The sequence below is a fragment of the Budorcas taxicolor genome, chromosome 15, assembly GCF_023091745.1.
Source record: "Budorcas taxicolor isolate Tak-1 chromosome 15, Takin1.1, whole genome shotgun sequence".
NCBI lineage: Eukaryota > Metazoa > Chordata > Mammalia > Artiodactyla > Bovidae > Budorcas > Budorcas taxicolor.
This window is the reverse complement of record NC_068924.1, coordinates 38,677,351-38,700,933: the sequence shown is the minus strand read 5'-3', so window position 1 is coordinate 38,700,933 and position 23,583 is coordinate 38,677,351. Positions and strand designations below refer to the sequence as shown.

Below are 23,583 nucleotides of genomic sequence, written 5' to 3'. Positions count from 1 at the left end.
AGAATGTATTACTACACAGAATAAAGTCTTGATACTGAAAGATGGAAAAACGTTCAAACGCTCAGACTGGAGTGTTTCGTTTAAAAATAGTAGGTCAGATTTGACTCAAAGACTGCACAAATACCAAAAGAAAAAACAAATAAGGGTAAACAATTTTCAAAAAAGTCATATAAACTGGATTAGAATCCAGGTTTCCAGACACCCACTCCTGCATGCTTTGTATATACTTTTCTGAGTCGGATTTGACAGAGGGAAGTAAGGAATTAGGCATAAAAGACAAGGGGTGAGAGGTAGTGGGATGGATGCCCACATTCTCCATCAAACAAACAAAGGCAAAGGGAATCCAGAATTGGGGAAATACTGTACCTCACTGAATTGTATAGGCTATTCCAGTACAATTTCACCAAAAATGCCCAAGATAAACTCATGAAAAGTGTTAAGTCTATCTCAGAGCTCATTAAAAGAGATAATTTTAAAGAAACTATTTTGCTATGTTTTAATTTTCTTCTGCATAGTTACCTAGTACTTTCTTTCTAAAACAACTGAAAAAACCTAATAATACATGAACATGTTAATATAATAAATATGAAAATAAAGAGTTCAAACAGTGGAATAAAAATAGTCAAGGGGGAAGGAAGAAAATTATACAACAGCTAATTCAAATTCCTCAGCAAATGACACACAGTTTATTTGCTTAATACTTCTGGAAAAGAAAATGTTTCCTGAAAAATTGCTGAATGATTAAAAATCAGTCATATATTATATGAATATAAAAACCACAAAATTGTTATGAAAACAAAAAAACTCATTTGATTTTTTTAATCAGAAAAATTTAAATATATTTACTAAATAAACTTTTTAAAACTTCAATTTGGTATTATAGTTAGGTATCTGTACTGAAAAGATGAGGCAAAAGAGAAATGTAAAAGAGGACAAATCAGATAAAAGAGAAACTCAGATAGGAAATAATGGCCACAGATCAAAAGAGACCCAAAAGGTAGAAAAGAATAGTAGGGAAAACTGATAAAGGGGGGAAAGAAAGATGTAGAGGCTTAGCACGATCTGTAGAATGAGATTTAGAGCTTTTTCTCCTTACTGGATGGATAGGTTTTCCTGGAAGCTATTTCAGCTATTAGCATTTCCTTCAAGGGGCACATTAGCTTCTAACCCTTAACTATGTAAGACACACCCTTCTGGAAACCCACAGAAGGCCAATGAGTGAAGTAATAATAAGCCTGGACTTCTCTGGGGGGCCAGTGGTTAAGACTCCATGCTCCCAGTGCAGGGGGAAACTAAGATCCTACATGCCACATGGCAGAGCAAACAAATGAACAAAAAGAACAATCCTAAGCCATGGGAGACACTGATTACAAAATACAACCCCAAGGAATGAATAAGGTAAATTTTGACTCTTATTTTCCACTATTTTATAGAGGGTAGCACATATCTAGTAGCAAGAAAATATCAGTATGTATTCCAAATCAATCCTACTGAAATTAACAACATGTAAATTGCAGCCAGCCACAAGAAAGTAAAGAATGTTCAGATGAAGACTACTGAAAAAGTCAATTGAAAAATCATATTTACATTTCATTTGTTAATAAAACTTGAGTATCACCATGTGAAGGATTTCACCCCCACTTCTCATTCCCAATAGTAAGGGTACAAATATATAAATGAAGTTGGAAAAAAATACGCCTGTTTGCCTACACGTTAGCGTATTTTTAAATACTACAGGGGTCGCAAAGAGTCGGACACGACTGAGCGACTGAACTGAACTGAACAGATTTAACTAGAAATAGATAAAAAAGCAAATGACACATTATATACTATTAATATTTTCAAATGCTAATCTTTTATATTTTAACCAATCTCTGTGCCATATTCAGTGAAGTTATAGTTATCTTATTTCATTTATTCATTCATGCACTTACTGAACACCTAATATGATATGCTAAGAAATTTACAGATGCTAAAGCAAGTTGGATGTTGTTTTTGTTTTCTTTTTTAAATTTTATTCATTTACTTTTGGCTCAGTAGTTGTGGCACACAGGCCCAGCTGCTTTGCCACATATGGGATCTTCCCAGACCAGGGACTGAACCCAAGGTCCCTGCATTGGCAGGAAGACTCCCAACCACTGGACCACCAGCGAAGTCCCTTGGACGTTGTTCTTGTGCTCAAAAAGTTCACTGTAGTAGGGGAAAAAAAGACTCCACTAACAGTTCTATACCACTTACTCCCGTATCTCTCCTACCTGAGTAATTTTGTGCCATCACCCCAATTCTTCAACCTCATTAAATCTTGGATGTTCTTTGGGATTCCATCTTCATCTGCTAGGTCCAGGAAGACAGCAGACAAAGAAATAAGAATCAAACCCTTGAAAACACCATGTTTTACACACATGAATTAAATCCGGAAGTCATCCTTCACCTCTCCTTTCCTACCATCAAATCTAACTTCAAATTCTTCTTTTGACTCCTTTCTCTTATCAATCATAAGGTTGTTGCCTTCATTTAAATCCTTAACATCTATCAATAAACCTCTTAGTTGACTTCTTTATCTCATTCAATTCCACATTTGCTCTGCTGTAATCACAATTATCTTTCTAAAAACTTTTAATGGCTCTTTATTTCCTGATCTAAATTCTTTACCATAAAAAGTTCTTTAAAATCTGACATTTGCATCCCCAATGTCTACTTCATATTAGGCAAAATAAAGACCTTGTTGGGATCTTGTAATCATGAAAAAATAATTACTAGGTGATTGGAAACAAATAGACAAAATAGACAAAATTCATTACTATTTTTAGGTATGACAGAAATAATGTAAACTCTAAATAATCTAGAAATAAACTGTATAGATCAACTGGACCTATTGGCTAAAGACATGCATTCAGGACACTGCCAAAAGTCAATTGTGAAAAAAAGTGATTCAATTGCTTCTCCTCTTGGATATTAGTATCTTTAAAATAAAAAAGTTGTGGAGGGAACCAGAATCTTCACAACTATAGTATCATAAGTAAGCACTCCCTAGGACACCACTTCCAGGCATTACTTGACAGCAATGACCCAGAGAAGAGTTTAAAAAAAAATCATGATGGTATATGGATACAATTTATTCTGTCCTTACTATTATCAATGTGCTAGGAAGTTTATATACTTTCTCCTATTTAAAGCTCAAAACAACCCAAAATTACTACCCTGTTTCATAGGTGAGGAAATGTTAGGGCTAAGTTGAGAATCTCAGCCTAACTGAAAGCCCATGTTCTTTCCAACATAATAAGCGAAGTACACAGAAGTTCATATATTTGCTCCTTATTGCTAACAAATGTAGCTTTTTAACGGCAGCCATCTTGTGGCTTTTCCCAAACTACTGAGATCTCACTCTAAATAGGGTCACACTATACAAGAGCTTTTCTGTTAAGTGAAATTGTTTTTATCTCTCAAATTTTGCAAACAAACTAATTCAAGTGAGGTGTTTATTGGAGAGGAAGACCTTAAAGAGAAAGAAACCAGTGAAGAGAACAGAATCACACAGTGATACCCGGGGCAATGACCAAGGACTGTCTTCAGCTGCACAGAAAGCCAAATATCCTGAGGTATGGTGGGAAAGACTGAACAAAACGCAGTCAAGAAGGCACCTGAGCTAGTAAAATGTCCTAAGGTAACCTTTCCTATGGTGGAAAAGATCAAAAGGAGTGATAGATAGTCCCACAGGGCAAATGAGCCATTTGAGATTGGCAGACTGAAAGAGCAAACACCTAAGCACTGACATATTCAGAGGGGTCTAGATGTAACTTGAGGGATCATTTGATGAGATTCCCTCTTATAGGCATAAAAGAGAGACTGTACCATCTAAAAGGCACAAAATACATAATATAGATGTAACTGTGAAAGAAAAAGAACAGGTGGAAGCAACTTTTAAAGAAAAGGAAACAGAGGGATGAAAAGGAACTTCCTGCACAGTTGAGAGAAATGATCATGCAAGTCTCCTGCAAATAACAATTATTTAAACCTGGATAAATTTTTTTTAAATTGTTTTAAAGGATTTTTTGGAAAGTGCCCAAAATACACAGTAGTAAAAGAAGAGTTTACTCTTGAAAAACTCCAAATGGAAGGGAACAGAATCATGAGATCAACTTGAAGTTTTTCTATTGAGGGCCCTTCCTATCCCCCAACAGATAAGGTGAAGGCAGTCACAAAGCTCAAAGTGGTAGACAGAACAGTTCAGGGATTGAAGTGCAGCTAGAAATTTAAGGTAGATTTACCAGGAATGGAAGAACCACAAGAGCATAAAAATCTGAGCATAAACTCTGCTCAGTTAAATTACACATGAATGGGAGGGTGGGGAGGAGACCCCAGGTAGTCTCTACAGTAGACCATAGAAGAATTGAAAGCTGCACGGCGTAAGATCTATATAAGTTTGATGCTTTTTAAACCAAATGCATTCCCCAACCATACACAGCCCAAGCAGCAGAAAGCTGAAGCCCTTACTGGCTTGGAGGTGTCAGAGGACAGAGATTACTACTGGCAAACAAAATAGGTATTAGGAGGAAATCCCCAGAAGTAGGGAACCACAGGGAAGGTGAGCTCCAAAATTTGACTATAAACTCTGCCCAAATTTTTAGCTGACCACCAAATTACACAGGTACAGAGAACCCTACCCTTATCCTACTCTCTAGGAGACCAAAGTGAAAAGACAAGTAGTTGAAAGAAAGAACTGAGCACAGGTATCAACTGTCTCATACAATGTGAGCTTACCCAGTGGTTCATCCGTAAAGAGTCTGCCTGCGATGCAGGAGACATGGGTTCAGTCCCTGGGTTAGGAAGATCCCCTGGAGGAGGAAATGGAAACCCACTCCAGTATTCTTGCCTGGAGAATCCAATGGACAAAGGAGCCTGGTGGGCTACAGTCCATGGGATCACAAATAGTCGGGGCAAGACTGAGCCACTAACACTTTCCCTTTCACACTGCGTAGGAAACAAAGTTTGCAGATTGAGTCCAGGCAAGTTAATGGTCCACTAGAACCAAAAAACCCAATAATCTTCACAAAACACCAAAAATTTCAACCCCAAATTACGAGATCCAAACAAACAAGACAGTAAAAAGGCAGTCAATAGAAACTGACTCCAAGTGTGTCTGAGGCAGGAGATAGTTGGGCCCCAGACTAGGTATTTACAACTGATCTCTTGTTTACATTTCTAAGGGCAAGAGAAAGAAGGGCTTCAGGCTGGACACATACAACTAGCTCTTGTTTACATTTTCTGAGACAGGAGATAGGTGGGCTCCAGGTTAGGCATTTATAATCAGCCTCCTGTTTGCCCTCCGAAATGAAAGCAACAACAGAAACAGGGTAAAAAGACAGGCTCTGTCTCCTGTGGATACCTTAAGATAACAGTCATGGCAGGAATAGAGAGGGGCTAAACCTTGTTTGAGTAAAGGATCAAGATGCCATATACTTCCGGAACACTCTTGGGTAAGGGAGACACTGCACATGCAGAAAGGCTCCTTGGGAGTCAAAAAGCGGGGAGGGGGCATCACCCCATAAAATCCTTAATATGTGATGCGAAGACTGTCCCATAGGCCTCTGGGCTAGAATTCATCTTGGAAAAAAGTTGCACACGCGCATTGGGGAGGGTCCTAGGGCAAGGGCAGGTGTGAAAAAAGAAACCAGACAGATAATTGGCCAAAGGCAAAGACCCAGAAGAACTGCCCTATCTAAACCATGTAACCACCTCTGTGCTGCACTCATTAGGAAAGCCGCACACACTTTTTCTTTCCGGATGTGCCTCTCTGCCTTGTTTCTATCTTAACAGTTTCTGTGTGCTCTGTCATTTGTTGTTATGCTATGTTTCTAATAATAAACTCTGTACCTGCAATTATGGTTTTTGCCTCTGTGAGAAATGTATTTTTCACTGGGAGCAAGAGCCAGGGAAAAATAGTTTCTAGCCTCTAGCCCTTGCTGGTGTGGTGGCTAGGATTCCTGGTTTTCATCCAGGCTACCCAGGTTCAATTTCTGGCCAGGAAATTAAGATCTTACTTCATGCCACTGCTCACTGCTGCCTCTTCAAGATCAGGTCTAGATGTAGGATTAAGCAAATTAAGACTTTTCAAAGCATATATTATAAATAAATTGAAACAATCTAAGGAAAGTATATACAAAGTACAGAATAAGAAAATGGCCCTGAGTGGCAGAAAGGTAAGCTTAATAGAGAAGTGAAATAAAAAAGAAAAAAAAATTCAGCTCTAGCTGAAAAGAACTAAAATGAAAAATCTAATAGATGGGCACAATAGCAGATGGAATGAACAACAACAAAAAATTCAGGTAACCTAAAAACAGAGCATCAGAAATCACTCCACCCACAGAATAGAAAGATTAAAGAAAAACACCTCTGCAAACACAGATGAGACAGCATCTAATGATACAGCATAGAAGTAACTACAGTCACTACTAATATACTCAACAAAATGGAATCTCAAAAACATTATGGTAAGTGAAAAAAGCAAGACTTAAAGATTCCATACCATATGATTTCATTTATATAACACAGAAAGACACAACTGTAGGGATTATAGATAAAACAGGCAGAGGTCAGAGTTGAGGGAACTACACAGGGATAGCACAAAGTAATTCTGGGGGGCGATGGAACTATTCTGTATCTGAATTGTGGTGGTGGCAGTTACACAATTGTATGTCTTTGTCAAAACTCCTGAGAACGGCCCACTAGAATTTTATTGTATGTAAATTTAAAAAGAAAAAACACAGCAGCAGAGATGTTTAATCCAAGTATCAAATATATTAGCATGACATTAAACTGCTTTTTGATCAAAACCCCCACATCATACTCCCTCTCTTACCATCCTCCCACTGCCATAGAAGACACATACAAATTTTCAATCATAAACACTGGTGAGAATTTTTCTACTTCTGCCACAATAATAACTGACTTACAGAAAAGGTTTTAGAATCAGATAAAACTAAGTTATATGACTTGGTACAAGCTTCTTAACCTCTAAGCTCAATTTCTTTAAATGTGAAATGATGAAAATACAATTCTCATTACCATTATTTTATCTATTACTAACATAACTGCCAATCAAATTATTATAAAGAATAAATGAGACAGGACACCTTATATAGTAACACAGTGCTGGGTACCTTGCTGAATTTCTCTTGTAGACTACTTATTACAAATTTTGCATATTTCATTAGTTCATTCATGACTTTCTATTTGCCTTTTGAGATCACTGGAAACGAGAATTCCCAGATAGCTGCTATGTAATTGAGCATCTGTAATGTGCTAGATGGTTGGAATAAAAAGATGAATATGATATCATAGTTGGTAACAGTTTAGGAGCTAAATCAAAACCTTACATCGTTCCTATAGTAACTATAATGTAAAACAAATACTCTTAGCTTAAAAAAGCACATTGTAATCTCTGGAAGAATAGACCTATTATCCCAGTTTCTAACCTCTGTGAAAATTCCTTCAGTTATTTTTAATCAGAATATTCTTGCCGTATCCAAGAAGCTTAAAATTTTTAAATTTTTTCTCTCATTGGGATGTAACAGCCTCCTTGCTACATAACAAATTATCACAAATCCAGTGGCTTACAACACCATCTTAGCTTCTGCGGATTAGGAATCCAGTATAGTTTAGCAGGGTCTCCTACAAGGCTACAACCCAAGGTGTCAACTATAACTAAATTTTTATTAGGAGGTTCAACTGGGGAATGATCCACTTCCAAGGTTACTGAGATTGTAACAAATTCATTTCCTTATGGCATGAGGATTCAAAGCCAATGATGTAGAGATAGGAAGTCTGCTAGTAAAATGGAGTCTTATGTAACATAATTAGGGAAGTAACTTTACATTCAGTTCAGTCTCTCAGTCACATCCAACTCTTTGTGACCCCATGAACTCCAGCACACCAGTCTTCCCTGTCCATCACCAACTCCTAGAGCTTACTCAAACTCATGTCCATTGAGTCAGTGATTACATTACCTTTAGCATATTCTTTTGGTTCAGTTCAGTTCAGTCACTCAGTCGTGTCCGACTCTCTGCAACCCCATGAATCACAGCACGCCACGCCTCCCTGTCCATCACCAACTCCCGGAGTTCACCCAAACTCATGTCCATCGAGTCGGTGATGCCATCCAGCCATCTCATCCTCTGTCGTCCCCTTCTCCTCCTGCCCCCAATCCCTCCCAGCATCAGAGTCTTTTCCAATGAGTCAACTCTTCACATGAGGTGGCCAGAGTACTGGAGTTTCAGCTTTAGCATCATTCCTTCCAAAGAACACCTAGGACTGATCTCCTTCAGAACAGACTGGTTGGATCTCCTTGCAGTCCAAGAGACTCTCAAGAGTCTTCTCCAACACCACAGTTCAAAAGCATCAATTCTTCAGCGCTCAGCTTTCTTCACAGTCCAACTCTCATATCCATACATGACCCCTGGAAAAACCATAGCCTTGACTAGACGGACCTTTGTTGGCAAAGTAATGTCTCTGCTTTTGAATATGTTATCTAGGTTGGTCATAACTTTCCTTCCAAAGAGTAAGCGTCTTTTAATTTCATGGCTGCAATCACCATCTGCAGTGATTTTGGAGCCCCCCAAAATAAAGTCTGACACTGTTTCCACTGTTTCCCCATCTATTCTGCTCACTCTTTAGGGAAAGGGATTATACAAAGGCACAAACACCAGGAGGCAGGGCTCATGGAACTACCTTAGGGTCTGTCACCATACTGTCCAAAACATTCTACCTTACTATAACACTAAAAGTGTGCTCAGCCTTTTCTAATTACACGTGTGTGTGTGCAAAGTTGTGTCCAACTCTTTGTGACCTCCAGGGAATTTTCCAGGCAAGAATACTGGAGTGGCTTGCCAATGCCCATGCAAAGGGATCTTCCAAACCCAGGGACTGAACCCATGTCTCTGGAGTCTCCTGCATTGGCAAGCAGATTCTTTACCACTGAGCCACCTGGGAAGCCCTCTAATTATACATACCTACCACTTTTTGCTATAACAAATAGTGCTGTGAAGTCAAGGAGATAAAAGAAATGTATGTGCTTCGTGTGTACGTGTGTTAGTATAGTGCTAACTGTATTAATTTTCAGTCCTGAATATTCATTGGAAGGACTAATGCTGAAGCTGAAGCTCCAATACTCTGGCCACCTGATGCAAAGAACTGACTCACTGGAAAAAACCATGAGGCTGGGAATGATTGAAGGCAGGAGGAGAAGGCGACGACAGAGAGATGGTTGGATGGCATCATCAATTTGATGGACATGAGTTTGAGCAAGCTCCGGGAGTTGGTGATGGACAGGGAGGCCTGGCATGCTGCAGTCCGTGCGGTCACAAAGAGTTGGACACAACTGAGGAACTGAACTGAACTGACTGAACTATACTATCACTATACTAACACAAAACACATTTTTTAATCTCCTTGACTTCACAGCATTATTTATCATAACAAAAACCTAGAATTGATCTAAATGTCCATCAGAAATGAACTGGTTAAAAATCTGCACAATATCATGAAGCCAGTAAAAATGAGATAGATACTGATATGAAAAATATTCCAAGATATAATGGTATGCTAAAAAGCACAGAACAGTGCTTCCCTGGTGGCTCAGTGGTAAAGAATCCATCTGCAATTATAAAGGACACAGGTTCAATCGGTGGTCCAGGAAGATTCCACATGCCACGGGACAACTAAGCCAGTGTGCCACGACTATTGAGCCTGTACTCTAGAGTCCATGAGCCATAATTACTGAGCTCAAGCATCCTAGAGCTCATGTTATGCAACAATAAGAAGTCCATGCAGCACAACTAAAGAAAGCCCATGTGCAACAGTGAAGACCCAGCATAGCCATAAATAAAATAAATCTTTAAAAAAATCCTTTTAAAAATAAATAAAATAAAAAGCATGGTACAGATACATATTGTGCACTGCAATATAGCCTTAAAATATGTATGCAAACACTCACTCATGTTTTTATATTTTTAAAATGTCTAGTAGTATCACATAAAACTTATAATCAGTTGCCTCTGAGGAAAGGCTGAAGTGAGACTTAGTGACTCGGATGGTAGAGATCTGTCTGCAATGCAGGAGACCCAGGTTTAATCCCTGGGTCGGGATGTTCCCTGGAAAAGGAAATGGCTATCCATTCCAGTACTCCTGCCTGGAGAATTCCATGGACAGAGGGGCCTGACAGGCTACACTTCATGGGGTCAGGAAGAGTCAGACATGACTGAGCAACTAACACTTTACTTTTCATTGTACTTCTTATACTATTTGACACATTGTTTTCAAAACTGGAAAAGGGGGGATTAAGTATTTGAAGATGGCTTTGTTACAGAAATTTTCTGTCTTGTTTAATTTTACTGCTTACCTATAATTCTGTTTTTGTTTCTGACTGCTTAAATATGGTCAATACATACTGTAGGGGAGGAAAAATCTTTTTCCCCTACCCTTCCTAAGTTTTCAACTGGGAGCCCTGTAACAAGACAGATTAACAAGAGAAAAGCATACAAATTTATTTAATATAAGTTTTACTGGGTTGGCCAGAAGGTTCATCCGTTTTTTTTTCTTAAGATCTTACAAAAAAACCAAACAAACTTTTTGGCCAACCCAATACTTGACACTGGAGCCTTCATAAGGAAATGAACACCTGAAGAAACAATTAAACCTGAGTGTTCTCATGCCAAGTTTGATGAAAAGGAGAAAATCATGGAAAGATAAAACAGGACAAAGAGGATGAGCTGAGTACAGTGAACTTACTAGTATTAGCTGCTGTTCAGATTTCTACGTTCCTTCACCTTTGGAACTAAAGATGCTCCTTTCCTCTGGGAATAGGAAAGAAACTTCTCATGAGGACTTTATAACCTGCTTTAGAGGCAGGTCAGAAAGCTCCTCCAGTATATGCTGTTGTTCTAATTCCTTCAGCTTAAAATATTCCATATATGAAGGTTCCATACTTTGGGGTAGCATGTTCTGAACCCCATCATTATGCATTGGTAGAATATATTTCTGCAACATCTTCCCTTAAACTGTAAGACTCCTTGAAGGCAAGAACAAAGTATGACTCATATTTGTGTTCCCACAGCTTAGTACATGTTGTATGTAAGCTTTTACAAAATATTTTAATGAATAAAATTAAGATAAAAGGAAGCTAAAGCGCTTTTCATTTAACACAATACACTACTATGAAGATTTACAGAGAGTCTTTAACTTAGTTTGGGCTTCCCTGAGAGCTCAGTGGGTAAAGAATCCGCCTGCAATACAGAAGACTCCGGTCTGATTCTTGGGTCGGGAAGATCTGCTGGGGAAGGAATAGGCTACAGTATTCTTGGGCTCTGGAGAAGGAAATGGCAACCCACTCCAGTATCCTTGCCTGGAAAATCTCATGGACTGAGGACGGAGGAGCCTGATGGGCTGCAGCCCACTGAGTCACAAAGAGTCGGCCACGACTGAGTGACTAACACTTACTTATTCTTGGGCTTCCCTTGTGGCTCAGCTGGTAAAGAATCCGCCTGCAATGAGGGAGACCTGGGTTCAATTGCTGGGTTGGGAAGATCCCCTGGAGAAGGGGAAGGCTTCCCACTCCAGTATTCTGGCCTAGAGAATTCCATGGACTGTATAGCCCACGGGGTCACAAAGAGTCAAACATGACTGAGTAACTTTCACTTTAACTTAGTTTAACTTAGTTCCTTATCTTTGAAAGGAATTGTATTGTACAATCATACCCACCACTCTTGCCAATTTTACCCTCAAATGAGCAAAAACTACCTGATGCCAATACTCACTTTTAGGAACTATACGCTAAAAAAGTGGTGTTAGAGGATGGAACATAACAAACATTCCCGTAAACATTTTTAAAGATATTATCAAATGACCCCTAATATTCCCCAAAAGATTCCTCAAAGCTGCCTGTCTAAATCTCACAGAAGCACTTTCAATTGTCAAGGCTTGCATTCTTTCTTACTTTGATACAATTAAAATAAAGTAAGTAAATAAAACTGAGAATTTTATTCAGGTACTTTTATACTAGATTATATCTGACTAAATTTTATGTAAATAATTTCAGGATATCAAATTCAATTGACTTATGTTTTCATTCGAAATCTATTCATTGAGTACTCAGTACCTTTCCTGGCATTTGCTAACTTCTAGGGATACCCTAACAAACAGATTTAATAAAATTGCACGAATTTTCCATTAAAAGTAGGGTACTTTGTCTATTTGAAAGACTTGTTTATCAAATCCACCAAAATGTAAGACTTCCAAAGTCAGCTCATATTCACTCCTTGAACTGCCAGAGGTGACCTGCAGATAAAATCTCTGAGCTAACTGATTTTATCACTTTTACAGAATTTCCATTGAAATTTTGCTAACTTCTTAAGACATTAACACTTCAAGAACCATTTATTTTTTTCCCATCTTTAACAGCTCAATCAATGTTTGAAGAATCTGTCTCTATCTTAGGCATTTTCTAAATGCCTATATTACATAATTAGCATTATAATGAACTAGATGCTGTTTACAGTGCTAAATTCTTAAAACTCACTGAAAGGCATATATGATTTTTTTTAAATTTTCTTAAAAAAGTATCAATGTTTTATTTTCTATGTGTATGTCCCTATTTTTCCTTTTCTTCTATGACTAAATAGCATTGCCTTCAAAACCAGAAACATCTCAGTTGAAGCAAATCACCTTGACATAAAATTTAATATAGGCAAATCTCCAATAAGCTGATGAAGTGCCTAAATCAAAGGAGATTATATTCAATTCCTTAAGAACCCTTTAAACAAAGGCAGACTTGAGCAATGTTCTATTTTTTCCTCAATGATCCTTTAAACAAAGTCAAACTTTTAAACAATGTCTTCTTTTTCCCCTCTGAGAGGTTTAGAAAATAAGTTACATGATATTTTTCATATAACTTTTACCATGCTGTTGCATTTTGACCCATTCATTATTCCATTACCTTCCATTCCTTTCAGATGTTTGCTTACTTAACTGCCCTCAACTGAATAAGACAGAAAAGGCCTTAAGCATGACTCAAGCTCTCTCGACTGCAATATTGCCCAATAGAACTTTGTGTGATAATGAAAATGTTCTATGTCTGCACTGTCCAAAAAGTAGCCACTAGCCACATGTGGCTATAAAACACTTGAAATGTACAACCAATGAAATGAACTTTTAATTTTCCATTTTAATTCATTTAAATTTGAATAGCAGTATGTGGCTGAGCTGAGAACCGAAGAATTGATGCTTTCTAACTGTGGTGTTGGAGAAGACTCTTGAGTCTCTTGGACTGCAAGGAGATCCAACCAGTCAATCCTAAAGGAAATCAGTCCTGAATATTCATTGGAAGGACTGATGCTGAAGCTGAAACTCCAATACTTCGGCCACCTGGTGCAAAGAACTGACTCACTGGAAAAGACTGATGCTGGGAAAGACTGAAGGCAGGAGGAGAAAGGGAAGACAGAGGATGAGATGGTTGGATGGCATCACCAACTCAATGGACATATAAGCTCCAGGAGCTGGTGATGGACAGGGAAGCCTGGCATGCTGCAGTCCATGGGATCACAAAGGGTTGGACACGACTGAGCAACTGAACTAAACTAATGTGGCTGTAACTACCATCTATGCTAGAATAATAAGCAATGACCAGTAAGTACCAGAATGGGTTCCTGAATAATATGATCACAATTATGCACCTGAAATACTTCCTTAGGTATCTGAGCTTTAAAATTTACTTTTAATGTAGTCAACAAAGAGATGACTTTTAAAATGTCATGCCGTTTTTCTCTACAGTATATTCTCTTTTCCCTTTTCTCTACTCTTCCACCTAGCATTCATATTACAGAAAATAGAGGAGATGGCCAAGATGGTGGAGTAGGAAGACCTAGAACTCATCTCCATCCACAGACACATCAAAATTACTATTTACAGAGCAACTATCTAAAGGAACAACTTGAAGATTAGATTGCTGCAGGAAACCTGCTGCAGAAAAGATTTTCCTCAGCTAAAGACATAAAGGAACCACATGAGAAAGGTAGGAAGGGTGGAGACACTGTACTGTCAGGACCCTCATCATTTGCTTAGCAACCCACAAATAGGAGAAATATTACAACTGGTCATCCCCAAGGAAAAGGGTTCAAGCCCCACAAGAGGTTTCCCAGTCCATGGGGTTGTGCACCAGGAAAGAAGTCCCCAGAACGTCTAGCTTTGAAAACAGGAAAACTTATGTTTGGGAGCCTGAGAGGCGGGTATGGGGCGTTAGGAAACTGAGATTCTGCTCTTCAAGGGAGCACACAAAATCTCAACATGCTCCAAGCCCCAACTAGAGGCAGTAGTTTGAAAGAAGCTTGGGCAAGACCCATTTGCTGATCTTAGAGAGCCTCCCAGAGACAGGAGGCAAATGGGACACTCCTTGGGGGAGAAAATGATGGCAACAGCCGTTTGGGGGAGCTGGTCCTACCATGCTAATGCTAGTACAGGGAATCTCCATTCTGGAATGTCCTCTCTAGTCTATTAGTGCCAGGGACCCAATACGACCCTCCAATGAGCCAGCAGCAGCCCTGCGCCCACCAGGCCCTGCAAAGAGCCATACAAGAAGCCTATCTTGCCCTCCAGGAGGCTTGCAGTCACCACGTAAGGCACAGCTAACTGGACAGAGGACAGTACTGCCTAGCAGCACACTCACAGTACTCAGCTCCAGAACAACATAACGGTTCATGCAGCTCACATAAAAGGCACCTTTAGAGCACACAGCTCTGGTAACCAGAGTGGAGTGTGCTGCTGGGCCCCAAAGGACATCTCCTACATGAGGCCACTTCAAGATAAGGAAACATAAATAACCCACTTAAGACATTGAAAGAAATACAAAGATTTGGCCAAATAAGGAGATAGAGGACTATATTCCAAATGAATGAATGAGACATAAACCGAGAAAAATAACTAAATGAAGAAACGTAATCTACCTGAAAAAAAAGTTCAAGGTAGTGATCATAAAGATACTCAACAAAATCAGAAGAATGAAAAAACATGGTGAGAAGTGTAACAGCTAGAAATACAAAGAACAACAAAGCATATAGAATAAATGAAATAAAAAATACAGTGAAACCAATCAGCAATCTGGAAGACACAGTACTGTAAATCACCTGAGCTGAACAGAAAAAAAGAATGGAAAATTTTCAAATGAGGATATAGTTCAAGAAACCTCTGGGGCAACATCAAGCATTCTAACATTATAGAGGTCCCAGAAGGAGAAGACAGAGTGAGAAAAGGGGCAGAGAACTTACTTGAAGACATAATAGCTGAAAACTTCCCTAACCCAGGAAAAGAAAAGACATTCAGGTTCAGGAAGCATGGAACGTCCACTCCAGGTAAGAACACTGGAGTGGTTGCCATTTCCTTCTCCATGGGATCTTCCTGACCCAAAGATCAAACCCAGGTCTCCCAGATTGCAGGCAGAGTCTTTACGGTCTGAGCCACCAGGAACAGCATAGGAACATATATATGGGTCTTTTTTTTTTTAAAATCACACCAAAACAAATTATAATTAAAATGGCAAAAGTTAAAGATAAGAGAATTTTAAAAGCAGTGAAGGAAAAGCTAACTAGTCACACACAAGGAACTCCCAAAAGACCATCAGCTGACTTTTCTGAAGAAGCTGCAGACCAGAAGGGAGTGACATGACATATTCAAACTGAAGAAAGAAAAAAACCTACAACCAAGAATACTCTACCCAACAAGGTTATTGTTCAGATTTGAAGGGGAACAGACTTTAGAGATCAGCAAAACCTAAAAGAGGTCAGCATCACTCACTAAATCAGCTTTACAAGAATTGTTGAAAGAACTTCTATAAGCAGAAAAGAAAGGTCCACTGCTAGAAATATGAAAATTATGAAAGGAAAAAAACAACTTTAAAGATAAACATATAGTAAAGGTAATAGATCAACCATTATAACCCACTCCAGTACTCTTGCCTGGAAAATCCCATGGACGGAGGAGCCTGGTAGGCTGCAGTCCATGGCGTCACTAAGAGTCGGACGTGACTGAGTGACTTCACTTTTACTTTTCACTTTCATGCATTGAAGAAGGAAATGGCAACCCATTCCAGTGTTCTTGCCTGGAGAATCCCAGGGAGGGGGGAGCCTGGTGGGCTGCCGTCTATGGGGTCGCACAGAGTTGGACATGACTGAAGTGACTTAGCTACCTTGCCAAACCTACTTTCTCTAGCTAATTTATAGACAAAGTATTAAGGAAAGACATCTATTCTCCTTAATACGATTAACAAGGCACACTAAAGAACAGTTTCACTTTTTTAAAAATCTAAGGTGAAAAGAAAATCAAATATTTGGAGACAGGATGGCATCATGATTGAGAATGCAAATTTTAGAACCAGAATAGTTACTATTTACTGGCTTTATAACACCAGGAAAGTGACCTAGCAGCAGCAGCAGCAAGTAGCAGGAAGGCTAAAGACAAAGGTAATAAAATAATGTATGGCCATAATAAATACAAAAAGATTTTAAATATGATGTCAAAAATAATAAATATATATGGGATAAAAATATAGGGTGGTTAGAATTTGTTCAAAATTAAGAGATCTATCAATTTAAAACAACCATATATGTGTGTATACATTTATTAACCTCATCGTAACCACAAACCAAAACTCTGTAATAGATACGTACACAAAAAAAGAGAAAGAAATTCAAGTATAACACTAAAGACAGTCATCAAATCACAAGGGAAGAGAGCAAAAGAACTACAAATAACTACGAAGGCAATCAGGCAATAATTTAAGTGGCAAAGTATAAACCTATCAATAATTAATGTAAATGGACTAAATGCTCCAACGAAATGTGGAAAAAAAAAAAAAAAGACCCATATATATGTTCCTATGCTCTTCCCTGGTGGCTCAGACTGTAAAGAGTCTGCCTGCAATGTGGGAGACCTGGGTTAGATTCCTGAATAAGAAAGATCCCATGAAGAAGGAAATAGCAACTCATTCCAGTACTCTTACCTGGAGAATCCCCATGGATGCAGGAGCCTGGCAGGCTACAGTCCATGGGGTCGTGAAAATTCGGACACAACTGAGAGACTAACACTTTAACTTCATAAGCTCACATAAGAAAGTCACTTCAGATTTACAGATATACACAAAATGAAATGAGGGGCTAGAAAAAGGTATTCCATGTAAGTGGAAATGAAAAGAAAGCTGGTATACCAATACTTATATCAGACAAAACAGACTTTAGAACAAAGACTGTAACAAAAGAAGGCCATTACATAATGACAAAGTTATCAATCCAATAAGAAGATATAAACAATTATAAATATAAATGCACTCAACGTAGGAGCACCTAAATATATAAGACATATTAACAAACATAAAGGGAGAAACTGATAGTAATACAGTAACCACAGCAAACTTTAAAACCTAACTTATGTCAATGGACAGATCATCCAGATGGAAAATCAGTAACAAAACACTGGCCTTATATAATACATTAGAGCAGATGATTTAATAGATATATACAGAACACTTCACCCAAAACCAGCAGAATATACACATCCTTTTCAGTGCAAATCGGTAGATCAAAAGTTCAGCCACAGAAGTGAAGTGAAGTGAAATGACTCAGTCGTGTCCGACTCTTTGCGATCCCATGGACTGTAGCCTACCAGGCTCCTCTGTCCATGGAATTCTCCAGGCAAGAATACTGGAGTGGGTTGCCATTTCCTTCTCCAGGGGATCTTCTCGACCCAGGGATCGAACCCAGGTCTCCTGCATTGCAGGCAGCTGCTTTACCATCTGAGCTACCAGGGAAGCCCCTCAGCCACAGAACAATTCTCAATAAATTTAAGAATACTGAAATTATAAGTATCTTTTCTTAGTAAAAGTATATATATCTTTTCTGAAAACAGCATGAGACTAGAAATGAACTACAAGGAAAAAAGCTATAAAAGACAAAAATGAGAAGGATTAAGAAAATGCTACTAAACAATCAATGGTTTATTGGAGAAATCAGAGAGGAAATGAAAAAATACCTGAAAACAAATGAAAATGGAAATACAACAATCCAAATCTAATGGGGCACATCAAAAGCAGTTCTCTCCCTATGAGGGAAGTTTACAGTGATACAGGCCTACCTCAGGAAACAAGGAAAATCTCAAACAACCTAACCTTATATTGAAAGGAACTAGAAAAAGAAAAAACAAACCCAAAATTAGTAGAAGGAAAGAAATAATAAAGATTAGAGCAGAAGTAAATGAAAGAGACTTAAAAAAATAATAGACCAATAAAATTATTAGTAATTCTTTGAAAAGATAAACAAAATTAATAAACCTTCAATCAGACTCATCAAGAAAAAAAGAGAGCCCAAATAAATAAAATCAGAAATGAAAAGAAATAAAATAGAAACGACACCACAGAAACACAAAGGACCCTATTACTAAGAACAAATATATTCCAATAAAATGGACAACCTAGAAGAAACGGATAAATTCCTAGAAATATGCAATCTTCAAAAACTGAATTAGGAAGAAGTAAAAAGATCTGAGTAAAGCAATTACCAATAATAAAATTGAATCAATTTTTTAAAAAAATTCCCAACAAACAAAAGTCCAGGACCAGATTTTACAGGTAGATTTTACAGATTTGACAGAATTTACAGGTAGGTTCTTCAAAACATTTAAAGAAGAGCTAACATTCATTCTTCTTAAACTATTACAAAATACTGAAGAAACAGGAATGCCTCTTAACTCATTCTACAAGGCCTGCATCACCTTGATATCAAAACCAGACAGATACCACAAGAAAAGAAAATTATAGGCCAATATCACTGATGAACACAGATGCAAAATCTTCAACAAAACATGAGCAAACTAAATTCAACAATACATAAAATGGATCACACACTGTTATCGAGAGGGATTTATCCCAGGTATGCAAGGATTTTTCAGAATCTGCAAATCAAAGTGATATACCACACTGGCAAGCTGAAGAATAAAGAAGGCCACATATTACAAAACCACAACCAACACTATATTCAACAGTGAAAATCTGAAAGCACTTCCTCTAAAATCAGAAATAAGACAAGGATGCCCACTCTTGCACTTTTATTCAACACAGTGTTGGGCAGTCCTAGCCCTAGTAACCAGACAAGAAAAAGAAATAAAAGAAATCCAAATTAGAAAGGAAGAAGTAAAACTGTCCCAGTTTACAGATGATACGATACTAAGTGCAGAAAATCCTAAATACACTACTGAAACCCACTAACCAAATAACTTCAGTAAAGTTACATTGTTGGTAGGAATGTAAACTGGTGCAACCACTATGGACAACAGTATAGAAGCTTCTCAAAAAATTAAAAACAGAACTGCCATATTATCCCTACAAATGAGACAGCTAGATGTAAATGTAAATTTCCCTGATGTGTCTTAAGATTACCAGAAGGTATGTTATTTTCTGAGCATAAACACAGTATAAAGTGTTAACATGTTATATTCCCTTTACTATTTACACAGCACTTTTACATAATTTATTTCATTATTAAACTCCTGACAATTATGTTCAACCTCCATTTTTCATGTGAGCCAACAAAGTCTCAGAGTAGTTAAGTAACTTTTACATCATAGACCTAACAGTTAGCTTTAAATACAGATCTAAATGATCCCAAATAAGGTATTCCACTTAGAAAAGTATGATTACAATGTTAAATGAGCTTAGAAAAGTGTTATTAATAGTTTCTAATCAAGTATTTCAGTTAGTGATTTCACTATGACAGACTCTCACCCTCAACCAAATATCAAAAATGTTAATTTCAGTTCATGACCAAAAGTACTAATAGGTCATTCAACTACAAAAAAATAAAAACAAGTACCATGTAATCAGATATCTTACATTTTTTAAACAGAAATATATAATTAAACTATTAGGATAAGTAAAGATGCTTTCTTTTGTTGGCATACTTTTAACATTTTACAAATCTTCAAAAATCTGTGACATAAGGTCACATATTCCAGATAATATCTTTCCCCTTTAATGTCAACTTTCTATTATTTCTACATGGAACATTTACCAACTTCTTAATCCTCTCCCAAAGAGCATCTCTTTGAATTGTGATTGCTTATCTTCCAAAGCTGAGCTCTAGATTTCTGCTTCCTTAACAAGCCAAGACTCAGTTTATGACAAAGCAAACAAGAGAAAGCCATAGTAGGAAAACACAACATTAGCTTAAGCCCTAATAAACATTCTATCCAAGAGGAGAAAACATTTCCAAGTAGTTCTTCCTCCATTAATGAGCATCTTTCTCCCTTATTGTAGGTTCATAACCAACAAAAAACAAACAAAAAAGCGAGTCAAAGATAAAAATACAGCTGAAATGAGTGGCTAAAAAAGCTTCCTATTACTTCATTGTAAATTAAACTCTGAACTGTAGATGTTTCGTTTCCTTCTCCCTCATAGGGTCCAGCCTGCTCAGATGCATCTACCATACAGAGGAGTAGAGAGTGTTATGTCCTAAGAATTGAAGGCTCTAAAAATAGAACCAGAAGGCATTGAGCAAAAGCATATTCAGTTGCTTCACAGGCCTCATCTAATCTTCCCTTGGGAAGGCATCTCACTCAAGGAATTGAAAGACAGGAGAAAAATACTTCCAAGAGAGAACTTCCTTACTTTACAAGTCATGTAGATACATGGAGAGAGGAAAATGATGGGTCCTCCTTCAACAAACATAATCTCCAAAACTACATAACAGATTCTTCAGGATGTTTTTTAAACTCTCAAAGAGGAACACCTCACAGAAAACATACCATCTTCTCCTGTTTCACTTCCCGCACCAGAGAGAGGCAGGGATTGGGTGAAGAGGTGTTAGACTAACTTGACCTAAAAAGACTGGGCTAAAGAAAGAAAACTAAGTCTGCCAATTCCCAAAGTAGACCTGATTGAAAACCAATATTCTATGCAGTCTTTGCATAAGTTATGATAAATAACTCTGTCTTGTAAAAGGCAGAGCTCTTTGTAAAGCTGCACAGAAGATAAAGTAGTACTTAACCATTTTATCTTCCTTTTTAAAACTCTTTCCCTCACCTAGCCTTTCTCAACCTTACTCCCTCCGAAGACCTTCACCTTGCCCTCTTTATGTCTGAGGTTCACTTCTTTCTTAGAACTGACCTCGAAACTCCCATTCCCCACAGTCCAACTAAGTATGAATCAGATTATGTGATTAAAGTATTTCCCTCTAATGGGTAAATGTGGTTTAATCCACAGGGTTCAATTCCACAAATATCATTAAGCTCTGCTCTACTACATACAAGGCACCATGTGTTTAATCAAAGTACCTATTCTTCTTACAAGAAAACTAGTTAAATCAATCTTGTAATGGACAGTGTAAAAGAGAAGCATGTGAGTGTCTGCTTCACCTCACACTCTTCTCTTCCCATTTCTTCACATCTCAGTGCCCCTTCTCCCTACCCCATCCTCCAGGAATCAATATTGCTTCCAATAAAAGTCAGTGACTGGGAAGACAACAAGTGATGGTAGAAACAATAAACATTCAAAACCACAGATGAGTAGAGGGTCTCCTAGATTTTATGTATTAATCACAAGTACAATAAAAAGCTTCTCAATATATCAATTCAAGAAACCTACAAATCAGCTTTGCTCAGAACCCTCAGTTATTAAACCATATATACTGAGAGTTTTTCCCTTATTTCCATACAAGGAAATATGTTTTTAAATATTTAAAAATTTAAATTATTTAAAACATTACTAAGCATCAGTTCAACTTGCCCAACCATATTTAAAGGCTATTAAACTTAACTGCTTTCAGTTAGAACTGGTATTTTCCCCCCAAGTACTCCTGGTTTTGAAATTGCAAACTAATTGGCATACTTGCTTTAAAATCTTTTTTAGTTGTACAATTATTAATTTTTACTTAGAACAACGCTCCAAACCTAGAGAGCAGGATACAATAACTGACAGGTTTGGTTTGGTTGAGCCACATGAAGTTATTTTTAATTGTTTCAAGTAGTTGTCAATATTTTTAAAAGTCAGGAGAATGGCAAGCAAAAATCTAGATTTCCTGTATTCTCTTGAGAAGGTTGAAGACTGGGCCCAAATTCATTACTGCACTAATCAAGTGAACCTGAGAACTGGATATTCCTCTCTACATGAGGCATAAACTCTCTAGTGTATTTCACTCATTTTTATTTTCTAGTATCTGAAGCATGTAAGTTTGTTGAAAGGTGCATATTTTCCAGATCACTTCAACAAGTCACCTAATGTATAAAGCAACAAAGCAGGACATATTCGTTTGCAACTTCACAGTTAACGATAAAAAAATTTTTTACAAGACTTAGAAGAAAGGTTGAGAAAGAAAAAAATTCAGACTGGTGGAAGGGTAACACAGAATGTAAAAAGCCCACCTGAAAGTTTTTCTAGAAGGAAAAAAAAAGGTAAAAATTCAAAAACATTTGTCAAGACACTGAAAGCTTTCCTAATTGAACCTATGTTACTCCAGTTCCTTGTCACACTCCAAGCTTCAGAACCTCCCTTCCCACTTTCTCTTTATGTATAACAATAGCAGTTAGGCCATAAACTCTGAGAAATGTAATAGAAATTTATGAAAACACATATACATCTTCAAAAACAATTCTCCTCACACACTTTTTTAATAGTCTTTATTCACCATCAAATCCTCTCCCGAGTTACTTCTACGGTTTTCTGTTTTGTATTCTAATGACTATAGTCCTCACTTTCAAAGCCTGGGCTTCAGTCCTAGATGGGTTCTCCAGTATAGAAACTTTTTTGGCCCTTACAGTTGCACTCCTTATTATATCTTATTCCAATTTCTACAGTCTATTTCATTCAAAATTTATCTATAACCCCCTCTCTAAAATGTCTTGATCAAATTTGTGTAAGGGGGTGGGGAAACCAGTTGTACAAAGAAAATCAACATACTGTTAGTTTTCTCTGATATTAATTTAAATAAAAATGAAGATTCTTAAAGAGTAAAAAAAAAAGTTTAAATAAACTGTGTATGTTAAATGCATAAAGCGACAAGAGACTGATGCTCTAGCATGTTTGGACTAGTGACTTCTCATCACGGACTCAAAGTACTAAAGAGAAAAATAAGCAGGAAATCTGTGTGGCCCAATGATGGTCATACTGTCCCCACACTAACAAGTTACTACGTGATGTCTAACCTCCCTGCACACCATTCAAGAAGATAAAGGGTGTCAAAAGACTTGTATCTAAAGAAGAAAAAAATAAGCAGCTTTTCTGGGCGAATTTTGGGAAAACAAAGCTTTACCGCACGTCATATCGTTACAGCATAAAACCACGCAACACCTTATTGGGGTCTCACTCCTCTTCACCCAAAGCGAGACTGGGGCCAACTTAGCCCCTATTGTGATGCGCCCTCCTCAGGATGTGGCGGCGTTAACCCAGAATGACAGAAAAGGGGCGGGGCACAGGGTTCCCCTGCCCTGGGAAAGAGGGTTGAGGGTATCGCCTTCATCTCTGGGGAAAGGCCTCAGAACTTCCAACCCAAAAACAGCACC

General features: G+C 37.7%; 1 protein-coding gene across 4 annotated transcripts in view; it reads right to left on the bottom strand.

Moving 5' to 3' along the window:
- The window catches only part of BTBD10 (BTB domain containing 10), a 77,193-nt gene that overhangs the window by 53,250 nt on the left and 360 nt on the right, over positions 1-23,583 (bottom strand). The window contains exon 2 of one of the 4 annotated variants that reach the window (XM_052652669.1): positions 2,256-2,334. The exons of the other annotated variants lie outside the window; for them this stretch is intronic. The gene's annotated coding sequence lies outside the window, so the exon portion shown is untranslated. The remainder of the gene's footprint in view (positions 1-2,255; positions 2,335-23,583) is intronic. 4 annotated transcript variants of the gene reach the window in all.